The sequence below is a fragment of the Canis lupus genome, chromosome 13, assembly GCF_003254725.2.
Source record: "Canis lupus dingo isolate Sandy chromosome 13, ASM325472v2, whole genome shotgun sequence".
In the NCBI taxonomy this organism is placed as follows: domain Eukaryota; kingdom Metazoa; phylum Chordata; class Mammalia; order Carnivora; family Canidae; genus Canis; species Canis lupus.
Window position 1 is genome coordinate 48,708,155 of NC_064255.1, and position 16,699 is coordinate 48,724,853.

Here is a 16,699-nt window from a genome sequence, read left to right on the forward strand (position 1 = left end):
GGGACCCCCCGCGGCGGCAGACCCAGCGCCCAGCGCAGCCGCCGCCGGTGCGGGGCGGGAGCCGTCGGACGCGCGCTTCCCCGCGGCCCGGGCCCGGGGTCTGGGTCGGGGGCGGAGGCGGGCGGGGGCGGGCGGGGCGGCGGCGCGGGTCCGAGCGCCTGAGGCGCCGGCGGAGCACGTGACCACGGCGCGCGGGGCCGGGCGCGCAGTGCCGCGCGGCGGCGGCGGCGGGGAGAGCAATGGAGGCCGCGGCCGCCTGAGGGGCGGGTGCGCTGCCGGGGCTGCTGCGGGGGCTGCCGCTGCCGAGCCGCCGGCGGGGTCGCGTCCGCCCGCCGCGCGCGCGGGGCCGCCGGTCGCCGTCCGGTCGCTGTGGCCGCGGGGGACTCAGGTGAGCGCCCCGTCGGCCCCGCGGCCGCAGCCACACAATGGGGGCAGCGCGCGGGCTTCCCCGCTGCCCTCGCGACCCCCTCCCGCCTCCTCGTCGGCGCCGCGCCCTGGGGCGTGCGGGCTCCGCGGACTGCGGGGCGGGCCCTGCCTGAGGAGCCGGCGCAGGGAGCCCGGGCGGCCGAGCCTGCGGGCGGGCTGCGCCCCGGGAGCTCGCGGAGAGCGCGGGAGCTGGTAACGCCCGCTGCCCGCCCCGCGCCGGGCGCCCTGACCCGGGGGCCGGGGGTCCGGGGGTCCGGGGGTCCCCGCTGCGGCCGGGGCAGCGCGACACCTCGCCGTCTGGGGTCTCGGACGCCGACGGCGCGCAGCCCTCTCCCTCGCCGGAGCTGCCGGGCTTTGTTTAACCTCCGCCAAGCCATTTCGCACAAACTCCGGTCGCCCCGGTTCTGATGAGCCACCACTTTGATGGCCGAGGCAAGACAAAGGTTCTCCCTGTTTGAGGGCTGCGGCCGGGGCGGGGGGCCGCACTCCGCCGCCGCCAGGGCTGTGAAAAGGGCTGTGAAACGCGCTCCGCTTATCTCCCCTCAGGCGCTCCTGGCGATGCTTTCCCCGGTCCTGTGACCGTCCTTCCTCGCCGAGGTCTGCCGGGGTGAGATTGGACCTCCCGACCCCACGGATACGGTAGGTGGGGTATGGCTTTTATGTTCGTGGTTATCGGCAAACCCAAGGGCGGACGTTTACGTTTCGTGTTTGTCGTTCTCAGAAAAAAAAAAAAAGAGGCATCGTGGTAATTTTGTGAATTCTGGATTTTTTGAGAAAGAACGTGTTTTTGAGAAAGGGCGCGTTGACTCAGTAGGTGGAGGGGGGCACCTGGTGACTACGACCGTGTGTTGTGAAATTTTAAGACGGTTTTAGGGGATAATGGCCCGGAAACTGATCTGGGGTAGGTGAGGGAGTGTGAGTATGTTGGGGGTGGTGGGGATGGAGAGGGAGTGGTTAGAATACAAAGGATAAGGCAATTTTAGTAAAGGGTCCTTAGTAAATACCGCGAAGCAAGATTTCAAGTCACCAAGTTGCCAGTACATCTATATTCACCTTTGTCAGAATCACCTATCTTAGTCGTTGCATTATATTTAAAATGGCCAACAGTTACTTGGTGTTGTATGCGACTCAGGAATCCGAATACAACAATCAATTTTGAGTCCTTTTTAAAACGTCAACAAAGGAAATACACCTTCGCCACCGCCTCCTTTATAAGAAACCTGAATCCTAGTTCAAAATTATTCAACAGAAAATTGCCTGTAAGAGAAGAAATTTCAAAGGCAAGTTTTCTAAAAGAACATTTTGGAAAATGCATCTTATGTAGGTGATAGGGTTGCGCTGTAGATTACTTCAACTCAGAAATGGGAAGGGGAAAAAAAAATCATGCTACTAGATTGCCCATTTCCAATATTAAAATGTGTTTTCTTCAAAACCTTATTTTTACAGTCACCTCTGACATCGAGGAACTTTCACGCCAAAGGCTTAGTACTTAGCACTAAAATTGGAGTCAAGAAAATAGTAATATCTACTCACCATACTTAGGCATTTGGTGCAGGAAACAAAAGCTACCACGTAGTTTTTTCTAAACTGTAAAGCACTATAGTAAATGTAAGCTATTTTTGCTGGATGAACTTGTGGCTTACAAAAATTAATTAAAATTAATATGAAGTTCTCCAGGCAAGGGATAGTTTATAGTATTTTTCTGTAGTGTACATTTCTAATTTGGCTTATGGTAGGTGTTCAATAAATAGTTATGGAAAGAATAAATTAATGGAAAATAGAATACAGATGGATAAAACATGCTACAGATTGAATTGGCTTTCTTTTTTTGGTTTAATGAAGAGTTGCTGAAGGCCTACTGTGTGTCAAAACTGTGCAAAATGTTTCCACAGATAGTTTATAAAAGCCTGGTGAGCTTCCTTTTTTGATCATTTTTTGATATATGTTTCTATGAAGAACAGGGCCCATTGGGTGGTATTAATGATCATCTCATATAACTGGGTTGCACAATAAAGCATTTCACTTGTTGTGTATACATATACTTTCTCATAATGGCCTCTGAGAAGGCAGGCCAGATATTATCATTCTTGTTTTGTAGGTGAGGAAATCCAGACACAGTGAGATTAAATGACTTGCCAACTCCTTGCCACTGAAGCAACAATGCCAGGGACAGAGGCTGGATCTCATACCTAGTGTTTTCACCTCTGAATCACACTGTCTTTTTCAAGACATACTATACTCTAGAAAATCACTCTCAAAATAGGCTTCATGAAAAAGTCTAACTTTGGGGACGCCTGGGTGGCTTAGTGGTTGAACACCTGCCTTCGGTTCAGGGCGTGATCCTGGAGTCCCGAGATCGAGTCCCACATTGGGCTCCCTGCATGGAGCCTGCTTCTCTCTCTGCCTGTGTCTCTGTCTCTCTCTCTTTCTTTCTGTGTCTCTCATGAATTAAAAAAAAAAAAATTCTAACTTTTAAATAACTTTTATATAAGGAAAACTTCTATTTTAACAACCTAGTAATTGCTGAAGTGGTTAAATGTGCAAGTTCTAGAGTCAGGTGACTAAATTTGAACTAGCACTGCATCTTTGGCAAGTGACTAGATATCTTCAAGTCTCAGTTTCCTCATCTGTAGAATGGTGGAAGTAATAGTACCTATCTTATAGGGTTTGGGGAAGTATCAAATGAAATCATGTGCATAGCACAATGTCTTGCAAAAACTAAGCATTCACTGTCAACTGATTATCATTATTATACTGTAAAGTAGTGACTTTAGTTATTTTAAAAAGATGTTATTTATTTGAGAGAGTGAGAGCGAGAGAGCGTGTGCAGGTGTGCTAGGGGTCAAGGGAAGGAGCAGAGGGGGAAGGAGAAGGAGAGGGAAAGAATCTCAAGCAGACTCTGCCAAGTGTAGACTCCCAGTCAGGGCTCAGTTGCCAAGCGTAGACTCCCAGTCAGGGCTCAGTCTCATGACCTCGAGATCATGACCCCAGCTGAAACCAAGAGTTCGATGCACAACTGACTGAGCCACCCAGGCGCCTTTAAAACAGTGGCTTTTAGTTTTTTTGCCCAGTAAGAGGTGAATTTTATATTGCCAGTCAGTATACAGACACATTACAAATACGTTAAAAAAATTCATAAATCAATGCTTAGGCTTCCTATGTGGAATGCATTCTTATATTTCTATCTTATTTAAAAATGCTGGTTAAGAATCTCAGATTCATTAATGGTTAGAACCTGAAGTTTGAAAAGCACTAATGTAAGGGATGATCAGGTTAAATGAAAGAAAAATCTGCTATTGAATCTTTATATTTTTCCTTTTAACCATTTATATCATTTGGAATGAATATTAAATCACACTGAAAATGGATTCTTAAATATTTTGTAGTAATTACAGCCGTTTATTGAATATCATGATCTAGGTAGTGTGCTAAGCAGCCTATTTATGTATGTTATCTAATTTAGTGCTCACGACAGCCTGTAATTTGGCCCTGTGTTTCCATTTGATAATTGAGATTAAGACTCAGAGAGGTTTTATTAACTTGCCCAAGGTCATAAAGTTAGTAGAGATGAAGCAAGAATTCATACTGAGTTCTGTTTGACCCCAGAGTTCTCTGCTGTCTTCCCCCCCCACACTCTGTTCCTATGTTCTGTCACAGGTGATTGCTGTAGATGTATCATTCTTTTTGTGTAAATTCTTTTTGTTGTATCAAGAATTTACCTCTTGAGGTACATCTTTGTAGTTTCCTTTGAAAGGACCCACCTGAAGAAAATTTTCTACTTAAAGTAGGAAAGCATATTGGGTAGACTAGTACTTCATTTTGACTTGGCCATTCTTTGATGTAAATATTTTGGAATAGCTTCTCAGGTTTTTACGATAGAGTCAATTAATTGGTCAGTTTTATTGAGCACCCAGAGGCTTAATATGTCTTCAAAAGAGAGATGAAATAGCTGTGTAACCATAAAAAGACTTCATTACAAATGAATGCCAGCTTTTGTTAAGGCACAAAATGAAGACTTAAGAGCTGCAAAGAGTATTTTATAGTATATTGGTTTGTCTCAAAATCATCAGGCAGTAAAAATATTTATTTTGTAAGGTACTTGTAAGGAAGTACAACTAACTGCCCTATTTTAAAAAATTAAAAAAACATTTTTTTTTGTATTTCAGTTCTTTGCAAGTGTTTCTTAATTTCTTTTTTAAAGATTTTATTTATTTATTCATGATAGACTTCGAGAGAGAGAGAGGCAGAGAGACACAGGCAGAGGGAGAAGCAGGCTCCATACTGGCAGCCCGACGTGGGACTCGATCCCGGGACTCCAGGATTGCGCCCTGGGCCAGAGGCAGGCGCTAAACCGCTGAGCCACCCAGGGATCCCCAGTGTTTCTTACTTTTTAGCAGTATTTCAATTTTAATTTTTCTGATTTTTGGGAATTTTTCTCTTCTAAAAATATTGTCAGAAAGAATTAAGGAATGTTTTGAGGGAATATATTTTATAAATAGTACTTAGAATTTACAATAGATGATTTTAAATGACAGTGGAAAAGCAGATTTCACTGTTTCACATTTACATCTTAAAATTCAGACTCTTGCAGTATTTGGTTTGCCTATTACTGTCGACATACAGGAGTGTCTCTTAATAAATAAGATGATTATTAGGTGCTTAAATATATACAAATATGCTCCTGTTTTTACATTATAGTGTCTCTGTGCATGGAGCTTTAAACTATTAACTGTATGTTTAAACACTTTATTTGTTGAATTAGGGTTAGTCTTTTCAGATTTGATAATTTTAAAGTCAGTTTGTCATGATATATTAGACAAAGAACAGCAGTTTCATGGTTTATTTATGTGGTTTGAAAATCCATATGTTTCTCTTCATCAGTCTTCATTTTCTGTTAAGATTAGATAAAAGTGAATTTATTGTTTTATATCAGATTTCATCTTAGGTTAGCCCTCAAAAAATTGTTTTGCCGCTAATGAAATTTGTGTACATTTAGTAAGCTTAGATCTAATGCTTAATTTATTAACTTCTTTTGTTTAATACTCGACCCTTAGTGAAGTGGTATAGTTTGTGTGAGCATCAAGAAACATTCCAGCTATTGAATAGTTGTTGTAATTTGAATACTAAACCTGGTTACCATTACATTTTGTACTATTATTTTTTTCTTAAAGTATAATTGATATAACACGTATATCATATGGTGTACAACATATGGATAGTACTATTCTCAATGTGAAAATTCTTAGAGATAAGAGCACAATCAATTTAGATGTTATACTAGTGGCTTTGAGGCAGATACATATGCATATCGTAGATTTACATTTATGTATGATTTCCACAGATATGAGAAGTGCAAGACTATAAACTCTTAATCTATAAATTGAAAAAATTCTTACATAACTTTGAGAAAATTAAAAAACAGTAAAAACCTTTGAGATGTTGAATGTCTTATAGTTACATGTTATCAGAAACAGTTAAGAAGCTAAATAGCCCAACCATGTGGAATAACTTTTATATTGTAATAAGTTTGCATATGAAAAGGTGATTCCATTTGAAATGTGAAAATTAAAAGCAGGAATATTTTCAATCAGATTTTAAAATCTTCACCAGCTCTTTCAGATGTTTGTAGAGTTTTTCAAAACTGTACTTTAAGGCTTACGGGGAAATTTCAATAAACTTGCTTCTAAAACTTGTGCTACATTAAATATTAGGAGTTTGAGGCAAAGATACAGAAACTGCAGCCCTGAAACACTTTGGGAAATATTTATTTATTTATTTATTTATTTTTTTTTTAATATTTTTTTCTTTATTTATTTATGATAGTCACAGAGAGAGAGAGAGAGAGAGAGAGAGGCAGAGGGAGAAGCAGGCTCCATGCACCGGGAGCCCGATGTGGGATTCGATCCCGGGTCTCCAGGATCGCGCCCTGGGCCAAAGGCAGGCGCCAAACCGCTGCGCCACCCAGGGATCCCCACTTTGGGAAATATTTAAATCAGAAGTGAGTACTCAGCTCATTAGAGACAGGTTGTTAGAATGTAAAACAGGTAGCAGCTGCTAAGAGGAATTATTCCCAGTAACAAGAAGGACAATTTACTAGAAAGGTGTTGGTTTTTTACCAGAGGAGGTAAGAACAATCTACCCAGAGGTCCACTGGCCTCCCTGGGGAGGGATTGGCTGGCACTGTGGGACAAGGGGAACAGTCAGGGAGGGGATGCAATAGAGAAATTTGGTGATTATTTCAATCTGAGATAAGCTGGATTCAGTATATAATCTGTGAAGATTCTTGTTAACCCATGGTTTATAATTGTTAACCCATGGTTTCCTCACAAAGGAGACAGAGAAGGGAAAGGCCATGGTCCTATGATCACTGTTTTTGGAAGAGTCAACATCAGTACACTGAACCCCCTTGACAAAGCCATTTGTGGGCTTAGGTGGAGGTCTAATGTTCTTAGGGAAGCTTGTGACTGATCGAGCAGAGCTAGTAAGACACTGCTGGTGAATTCCAGATTGCTTTAAAGGTTGCATGCAGGATTTTCTTCATTTTGAAAAGTTCTTATTAAATGTAGAGTGACTTTTTCTCTACCAGGGTATTGTGACAGACACAGTGGACTTTCTTGGCACTATTAATGATGCAGCTGCCCAGGCATGTTTGTGATGGGTTAACTGTTTTCTAGAGTTAATGAGGTCAGGGTCACAGGTTCAATTCTTGGGAAGGCCAGTTAGCTTTGCTTTGTTCTCTGATCTCATATTGTACTCTTAACCCAGACTAGCCATCTGGTGAAGGCAGATCATTGATCACAAAGGGACTAATAAACAAGACAGTGTGAGAAGAGCAGCATGACTCTTTCTAGAACAGTGGATATTGAGTAATTAGAGAAACAATCCCAAAGCGTGTGCAAATTGTGTGTCATAGCATTATCTTAATATCTGGAAGATAACATGGTTGTTGATTTTTTTCTTTGCCATTTCTGTTGAAGTCTCATTTTAACAATTGTTTTTTTTTTTTCCTAGTTAGAACTAGATTTTCTAGAAGTCTCATTCATTAAGCAGTTATACACTGTCCTGAATGTTTTTTTTTTTTTTTAAGATTTTATTTATTTATTTACAAGAGACAGAGAGAGAGAGGCAGAGACACAGGCAGAGGGAGAAGCAGGCTCCATGCAAGGATCCCGACGTGGGACTCGATCCTGGGACTCCAGGATCATGCCCTGGGCCAAAGGCAGGCGCTAAACCGCTGAGCCACCCAGGGATCCCCCTGTCCTGAATGTTCTTAACCTCCCTTTAGGTTTATAGGATGATGGCTATGGTAGTGAGAACAGGGTAAGTCTACAAGTAGTAAATTAAACCACCTACTCTGTTGCTTACAGATCCAACTTCACTGAGTTTAACAGGAGAACACTTACAATTTTTCTAAGTCTTTTGTGATGTACGCATCTCTTCTTCCCTTTATTAAAATTACCTATAGTAATGAGAGAAATGCCAAAGATCATTAGATTGTGCAATCTCATGTGGTCCATGTGGCTCTTGAATATTTGAAATGTGGCTTGTCCAAATGGAGATGTGGTGTAGGTTTCAAATACTTGGTATGAAAAAAGAATCTAAAATACTTTATTAATAATTTCAAAATAGACTATGTTGAAATAATATTTTAGCTATGTTAGGTTGAATAAAAACATTATTAAAATTAGTTTTACCTGTTTCTTTTTACTTTTTAAAATGTGCCTACTAGAAAATTTAAAACTATATATACAGCTCACATTTGTGGCTTGCATTCTCTGGGCAGCCGTATTCTAAACCAGCCCCTCATTTTACAGATGAGAAGGCTAAAGTTCAGAGGTTAAGTAACTGAGCTGAGTTCTTTCCGTTGCCTGTAATCTCTTCTTGCTAATAGGTTCGGTGCCCTGGAAGATGGAACTCTTTGAACAATTAGAGGACCATTTAGTGCATGGCAATTATGATTAAATTGCAAGATCTGTGTGTTTGAGTCATTGTATATTAGTGTGAAGCCAATTTGTGTGTGTATGTGAACATGCACATGTGTAGGAGGAGAGTTTGTTTATAATGTTGATGTTTTTTCTCTCATTTTTTTTCTTAAAGATTTTATTTATCCATGAGAGACACAGAGAAGGAAAGAGAAAGAGGGGCAGAGACACAGGCAGAGGCAGAAGCAGGCTCCATGCAGGAAGCCTGACGTGGGACTCGATCCCGGGTCTCCAGGATCAGGCCCTGGGCTGAAGGCGGCGCTAAACTGCTGAGCCACCTGGGCTGCCCTATTTCTTTCACTTTTTTAAAAAGATTTTTTTCATGAGAGACACACAGAGAGAGGCAGAGACATAGGCAGAGGGAGAAGCGGGCTCCTTATGGGAGGGAGCCTGATGTGGGACTCAGTCCCAGGGTCCTGGGATCACAACCTGAGCCAAAGGTGGGTGCTCAACCACTGAGCCACCCAGAATCCCAGTGTAGATGTTTAGATTCAGTTTTAGCTTCCTATCTGGGTCAGAGGCCTTACAGCTTTATTTACTTCTGAGAAAAACACATTAAGATATTAGACATTAACAGTTGTAACTTGGGTGGTAAATAAGGTGGTGCTCATTAAAGAGGTACTTTAATATGTATTTCTTATTACAAAAATTTTGTATAGTTTTGAATGAACCTTAATGGACAAAACAGCAAGATTTTCAGGCTGTATCTCTTCTGGAAGGAAAAGAGCTAAAGTGAAGAGACCTTGCTTACTTAGTCTATGTTCTGAAGAAGGATACATGAGCTATTATTCTCTCTTAATCATGAATGCTCCTGATGTTGCAGCTGAGAAAGAAATAGCCGGAGTTGACTGGTACAAAGCCGTGGCCCCAGAATGTGGGTTTTCTGTCAGTTTTGTGAACATAATGGTCTTTAGTTGGCGATGGTAAAAAGGAAGAAAACCTTAGGACCAAATTTGTTGCCTTTATTATTTCTAGTTGAGATTTTAGTTTTCTCAATCAGCATGGGCAGCTCAAATTAATATCTTAAAGATGTTCACTTTATGCACCTTCAGATCTGGTCTTTCTTTTTGGCCCATACAGTTCTAAGACACTATCAGTTTGTTATCAGTGACCTAATGACCACTAGTGAACAATGACTTTGTGAGGCAGCCTCTAACACTTCAATTAATCTCATCATCCATGCTGGCTAGAAATGTGCAGGAATTTATCTTTTTTTTTTAATTTTTATTTATTTATGATAGTCACAGAGAGAGAGAGAGAGAGAGAGAGGCAGAGACATAGGCAGAGGGAGAAGCAGGCTCCATGCACCGGGAGCCCGATGTGGGATTCGATCCCGGGTCTCCAGGATCGCGCCCTGGGCCAAAGGCAGGTGCTAAACTGCTGCGCCACCCAGGGATCCCCTCTTTTTTTTTTTTTTTTTTTTTAACCATTTTATTTATTTGAGAGGGAGAACACGAGATGGGGAGAGGGAGGGGGAAAAGCAGGCTCCTATCTGAGCAGGAAGCCTGATGTGGAGTTTGATCCCAGGACCCCAGGATCATGACCTGAGCTGAGGGCATATGCTTACCCAGCTGAGCCACCCAGATGCTCCAGGAATTTATCTTTTTAAGTAGGAGTGGTATGGAGGTGAAAGAAGATATGTGATTACTTCCAGAAGATTGGCTAATAAAAATATTTCCTGATTACCATTTTTCTATGTTTTTTGTCTGTAATAAAAACCTAGTTGATTCTGGGTATGGAGAAAGCAAGATAGCAATCTCTTAATGGTTACCATTGAGTAGGCCAAAATAAGTAACAGTGCCCTGTGGTATGAAGTTTAATGAAAAGTATGTTAACCTTAAAAATAAAACTGCCAGTTATTTACCAGCAAAAGATGTGCTTATTTGGGAATAGAGAATTGCAATCTGGGACATGGAAGCTATGGCAGACCCATAGACAAGACTGGAGAACAAAGGAGAGGACTGCTCTTTTATAGGGAAAAGGGGGGCATTGGAGGGCTGTCATAAACTAAGTAAAAGTCCATTGGAATAAACTGGGGGTTGGAAGTAGAGTGGCTCCTCCTTGCCTGAACTGTGACTGCCTCTCACTGGCTGGACTGCTGGGATTGCAAAAATGGTATCCACCTGCGGCATCCCCCTCCCCTTGGGTCTGAAGTTGAATGAGTGCTGGGTGTGAGAGCTCCCCCTGCTGGTCTCATGACTTCCCTCTAAATGAGGTATCCTTTTATTAATTTTCACTAGTACGGGGACCATCCACATCCCATCTAGCCTGAGTCATCGGAAACCCACTTTATCTTATGGCGGCAGATGTATATTGAGTACACATAATATGCTGGGCACCATGGGTAAAACATGAACAAAGGTTGGGGGAGTGCAGATTACTTGAATGTAAAAATATTAATGACTTTGTCTTAGAGTCTAACTTAAGAATGTAGCATTTTTACATTGGGGCAGAACAAATGCATTTTAATTTATATTCTTTTCACCAGCTGATTTCACATGCTGTCATGTTTAATGTCACCTCTAATTTTTATTTTACTATTATTTTAAAAAAGATTTTATTTATTCATGAGAGACACACAGAGAGAGAGATAGGCAGAGACATCTGGCAGAGGGACAGATAAATAGGGACAGGCAGATAAATAGGGACATCTGGCAGAGGGACAATAAATTTTATGTTTATTTCTAAAAATGAGGCATCTTGATATGCTTATCTAAAGGAAAAAAGTGAGAGAACACAACTCTGACAGAGAGGATCCCTAAGATGGTAGAAGGTCAGTGCATAGTAGTGCAGCAGTTCTTCATTAAGACAATACCATCCAGACATCTTGGGAATTTCAAGGATTAGATTGATAGATAGTCTAACAGTATAGTTGTACCTAAAATTTTCTAATTAAATCATTATTTTGAATTATTTTTATGGTGAAATAATTTTGTAGGGAGAAGCAGGCTCCCTACAGAGGGAGAAGGGAGAGGGAGAAGCAGGCTCCATGCAGGGAGCCCGATGTGGGACTTGATCCCGTGACTTCAGGATCATGTCCTGGGCCAAAGACAGGCGGTCAACCAGTGAGCCACCCAGACATCCCTCACCTCTAATTTTTGACATCTATTTTTTTCCTTTGTCATTGGGATAGCCAGTTGGGGTGCCGGATGGGTATTGTTGCATTGGGAGTCATATTGAGCATGGAAGGGTAGCATACTTCCCTGTATTCCTTCCTTTCCCCCCCTGATCCAGCTGTTTATATCAGGCAGTGTAGAATTGCTAGTGAATATAAAAATGAAGAACTGACAGTCTAGTGAAGAAGAAACACAAGGCAAGCTGTAAAGTGTGATATAATAGATCAGAATGCTATGGGAACTCAGAAGGAGTGATTATTCTGGTGAAGAAGGATAGAATAAAGAAAGATGAGGTAGCTTACAGAGGAAGTGATATTTGAGCTGAGTCTGGAAAGATGGGGAGAATTTTGACAGATGGAGAGGGGGTGGAAAGGTAAGCATGAAAGCCATGGTATATTGATGTGGCAAGAACATCTGGCAGAGAAAACAGTGGGAGAGGCAGGACTAGAAAAAGTGGGTCAGGCAAAGTTTGGAGAAATTTGAAAAAGGTAAGGAGTACTGACTTTTTTTAGGCAATGGAGAACTACCAAAAGCAGCGATTGACATAATCGCATTGACTTTGGAAGGATGACTGGGATTTAAGAGGCCTGGTTCTAAGGGCACCTTTCCCTCTAATTAGCCTGGTGACCTTGTGCAAGTCACTTTACTTCTCTGGGCCTCAAATAGTCTTATGTATAAAATAAAAGGGTATGGGGCAAGAATGACCCAATCAGTCCGTAAACAGATACAGTAGTTACCAGGGGCGTGGTCCTTGCCCAGTGCTGTTGTTGATGCTTTAATACAGGAGCAAACACACGGGGCCCCTTGCTATGGAGGTGATGATCCTAGAATGTCATAGGTGCTTTAAAGAAAGTAAAGCTGAGTGAGTGGAGTGAAACGTGGTATTGCTTCTGCTTAAAGTACTTTGAAGAGTACTTTGAAGTAGAAGAGCTGTGGGAATATTTGGAATCTCTTTCAGCTTTCAAATCATAGGTATAATTAAGTGAAAAGCTGTAGGAGTTCAGCTCTCTTCAACATTGATTAAAATCAGTTTCCAGATAGATGTTCTTACAGTTTCGATTAGTTCCACAAATATGGTTATTGCTGGGCAGAATCTTTTAGCACACCATCTTTTAAATAGCTTAAGTACAGCATAATTTCCTTTTAGAAAACAGTTTCTTTGGTGTCCTGAAAAAATGCCCCTCATGTTGGTAATTTGGATGCCACCTCTCTCCCTAGCGCATTCCATCTCAAAACTTGTGGCTTATGGAAAGGGAAGATGCTAACATTTAACCATGTAGATTTAAGGCGGTCATTCAATATATTGAATAGCTCTTCTGAGTTATTTTAATATAAATTAAAATTAAGTGGGAGCTCTGGGACAGCCCTGTTTTAATTAGAGCTGGAATGCATCTTAGGAGACCATTTCTGCCAGTTATAATCATAACAGTGGCATTATGATTTTTTTTTAAAAGAATCATTAATAAGTTAGGTCTATCCTGATGTCTTCCAGGCTTGATGTATAGATCATCCTTGTTGAATCAAGTAAAAGGCTAAAGAATGCAAACATTTTTCTTTGGCCCATAACCTTTTTCTTGGGGATGTGAAGTTGTTGGGCAATAATCATCAGAAGAGTATGCATATAACTGGCTTGTTCTTTAGGAGATACTAGGTTGGGAAATCTGGACTTACTATTTATTGAGGACCGTTAGAGTTTTAAATTGATTTCCCACAAATGATGTCTGCAGCGTTGGGAAGCTGGAGTGGTAGGCTGTACTTTTGAGATGGTGTAAGATGCGATCCCCAACCTGTGCTGACCTGGAATCCAGGCTATGTTGCTTTGTTTCTTTGCCTAGCAATTCAGTGAAACTGGCCCTGCTTGAATTATTTAACTCATTTTATCCTTTAAGATAGTTACAAGGACTTGTTACAGAACTGAATGATTTATAATTTGGGGCTTGCGCATTTATTTTTGTTCTTCATTTTCCCTTTTGCTGAAGATACAAGTACCTTCTGGGTCTTTGGTTCTGCCTGCTGGTTGTTTATAATTCCTGCTCTAGATTACCTCATTCTGCTGGCCCCTGTTGTAATATGATTTGTCTTTTTAAAATTAAATTTCATTAAAATTTTCTCATGCATCCATCTTCCTCAGGATGTTTAGTTGTTTGATATAGAGCCTGAGAAGGAAGGAAAGACCTAAGGAAGAAAGGAAAGAAGGAAGGAAGAAGGAGAGGGAGGAGGGAGAGAGAAAGGGGGATTCTGTTTGGACACAATACTGGTATGTCGGGATCCCCGGGTGGCGCAGCGGTTTAGCGCCTTGGCCCAGGGCGCGATCCTGGAGACCCAGGATCGAATCCCACGTCAGGCTCCCAGTGCATGGAGCCAGCTTCTCCCTCTGCTTGTGTCTCTGCCTCTCTCTCTCTCTGATAGTGTGACTATCATAAATAAATAAAAATTAAAAAAAATACTAGATTAAAAAAATACTATGCCATGTTAGTATGTGATTATTATATTTGAATTTCCAATATTTTTTTCTTCTCAAATGTTTAAGAATATTTTTATTATGGCGAAATATATGTAACATAAAATTTACCATTTTAAACTTAAAAAAAAATATTTTGTTTATTTAATCATGAAAGACACAGAGGAGAGAGGGGAGAAGCAGGCTCCATGCAGGGAGCCAGACATGGGACTCGATCCCGGGTCTCCACAATCATGCTGAAGACGGTGCTAAACTGCTGAGCCACTGGGGCTGCCCCTCATTTTAAACTTAAAAAAAAAAAAGATTTACTTATTCATTTTATTTTTTATTTTTTTAAAGATTTTATTTATTTATTCATGAGAGACAGAGAGAGAGGCAGAGATACAGGCAGAGAGAGAAGCAGGCTCCATGCAGGGAGCCCGACGTGGGACTCAATCCCAGGTCTCCAGGATCACCCCCTGGGCTGAAGGCAGACGCTAAACGGCTGAGCCACCTGGGCTGCCCTACTTACTCATTTTAGAGAGAGAAAGAGTGCAGGCACTGCAGGAGCAGAGGTAGGTGCAGAGGGACAGGAAGAGAAGCAGACTTCCCTCTGAGTGTGGATTCCCAACACCAGGGTGACGTCACAACCCTGAGATCATGACCTGAGCTGAAATAAGAGTGAGGCACTTAACTGAGCCACCCAGGCGCCCCATCATTTTAACCATTTTAAGTATGTAGTTCATTGGTATTAAGTACGCTTAGAATGTTATAGAACCATCTCCATTGTTCATTTCCAGAACTTTTTCACTGTCCCAAGCAGAAACTCTGTACCTGTTAAACAGTAACTCCTCATTCCCCCATCTCCTGATAGCTCTATTCCACTGTTTCTATGAATTTGCCTATCCTAGATACTCCATATAAATGGAATCACACAATATTTGTCCTTTTGTGGCTGATTTACTTCATGCAGTTTAATATTTTAAAGATCTATCCATGTTGAAGCATATATCAGACCTTTATTTCCTTTTGTGGCTGAGCAAAATCATGTTGTATGTATATAACCTATCTTAAAAATATTCATCTGTTGATGGACATTTGGGTTGTTTCTACCTTTGACTATTATGGATAATACTGCTATGGACATTATTGTATACATATCTTTTTGGATTGTTGCTTTCTTTTCTGCTGGATATATACCTAGGAGTAAAATTGTTGGAATCATATGGTAATTTTATGTTTAACTTTTTGAGGACCTGCCATACTATTTTCTGTAATGACTATACCATTTTAAAATCTCACCAGCAATTGCACAAGGGTTCTGATTTCTCCACATCCTCTTGTTATTACTTGTTGTAATAGGTAACACAGATTTCTCTTGTTGTCCAAAGGTCAACATTCCTATGAAACCCTTTGTAAGATGAAACGGCATAAAATGAAGAAACAATTACGATTAATTTACTTGAAAAATATTTTGAGCATTCCTAGACCACAAAAATAACCTCTTAGGTTTTACTGATACCTACACCACCTCTTGCTAACAGATGCACAAAATAAATCATGATGAAGCACAGTTTTACTGATACCTACAACACCTCTTGCTAACAGATGCACAAAATAGATCACGATAAAGCACAGATGCACACAGGCACAGCTCAAAGGAGGCTCGATGCTAAGATGCTGAGTGTAGTGCTTGGAGAAGGAGCTTAGCAGCGCCACTCTCAGGATGGCAGCTCAGGATGTATACTGCCTCTATAATGGCTCACTGCAAAATAGATGCTGAATGCTATTTTTACTTCTTGCCCTTTTTTTTGGTACTGGTTTTCTTTTAATGTCTTTGTCTGGCTTTGGTATCAGGGTTATGCTGGCCTCATAGAATGAGTTAGGAAGTGTTCCCTCTTCAATTCTTTTGAAAACTTTGAGAAGGATTGGTGTTAGTTCTTTACATGTTTGGTAGAATTAATCAGTGAAACTCTCAAGTCCAGGACTCTCCTTTGTTGGGAGATTTTTGCTTTTGTTTTTATTTTTTAATAGATTTTATTTATTTATTCATGGGAGACACAGAGAGAGAGAGAGAGAGAGAGAGAGAGAGAGGCAGAGAGACACAGGCAGAGGAGGAGCAGGCTCCCTGCAAGGAGCCTGATGTGGGACTTGATCCCGGGACTCGAGGATCACGCCCTGGGCCAAAGGCAGGCACCAAACCGTTGAGCCACCCAGGGATCCCTGCTTTTTGGTTTTAAAAAAATATTTTATTTTATTTTATTTTATTTTATTTTATTTTATTTTATTTTATTTTATTTATTTATTTATTTATTTATTTATTTATTTATTCATTCATTCATTCATTCATTCATGAAAGATCTAGAGAGAGGCAGAGATGTAGGCAGAGGAGAAGCAGGCTCCCTCCAGGGAGCCTGATGAGGGGCTTGATCCCAGGACTCCAGGATCACGACCTGAGCCAAAGGCAGATGCTCAACCACTGAGCCACCCAGGTGCCCCTGTTGGGAGACTTTTGATTACTGATACTATTTCCTTACTAGGTCTCTTCAGATTTTTTTCTTTCTTCATGAATTAATCTTAGTAGGATTTGTGTTTTAAGGAATTTGCCCATTTTATGTAGGTTATTGAATTTTTTGGCATACAGTTGTTCATAATACTCTTATAATCCAGTAAAAATGTTTCTTCCTCAAGAAGGATAAACTATAAGACTAATTTGAATTAACTAATTCTGAGCT

General features: G+C 41.3%; 1 protein-coding gene across 10 annotated transcripts in view; it reads left to right on the plus strand.

Moving 5' to 3' along the window:
- The first annotated feature begins 252 nt into the window (after nucleotides 1-252).
- LOC112652356 (bifunctional phosphoribosylaminoimidazole carboxylase/phosphoribosylaminoimidazole succinocarboxamide synthetase) overlaps nucleotides 253-16,699 on the plus strand; it is a 388,335-nt gene continuing 371,888 nt past the window's right edge. For 4 of the 10 annotated variants that reach the window (XM_049093243.1, XM_049093242.1, XM_049093246.1 and 1 more), the window contains exons 1-2: nucleotides 271-388; nucleotides 973-1,065. The gene's annotated coding sequence lies outside the window, so the exon portion shown is untranslated. Of the gene's footprint in view, nucleotides 389-972; nucleotides 1,066-16,699 lie in introns of all 10 variants that reach the window. The other 6 variants (XM_049093251.1, XM_049093252.1, XM_049093250.1 and 3 more) reach the window with 3 other exon arrangements.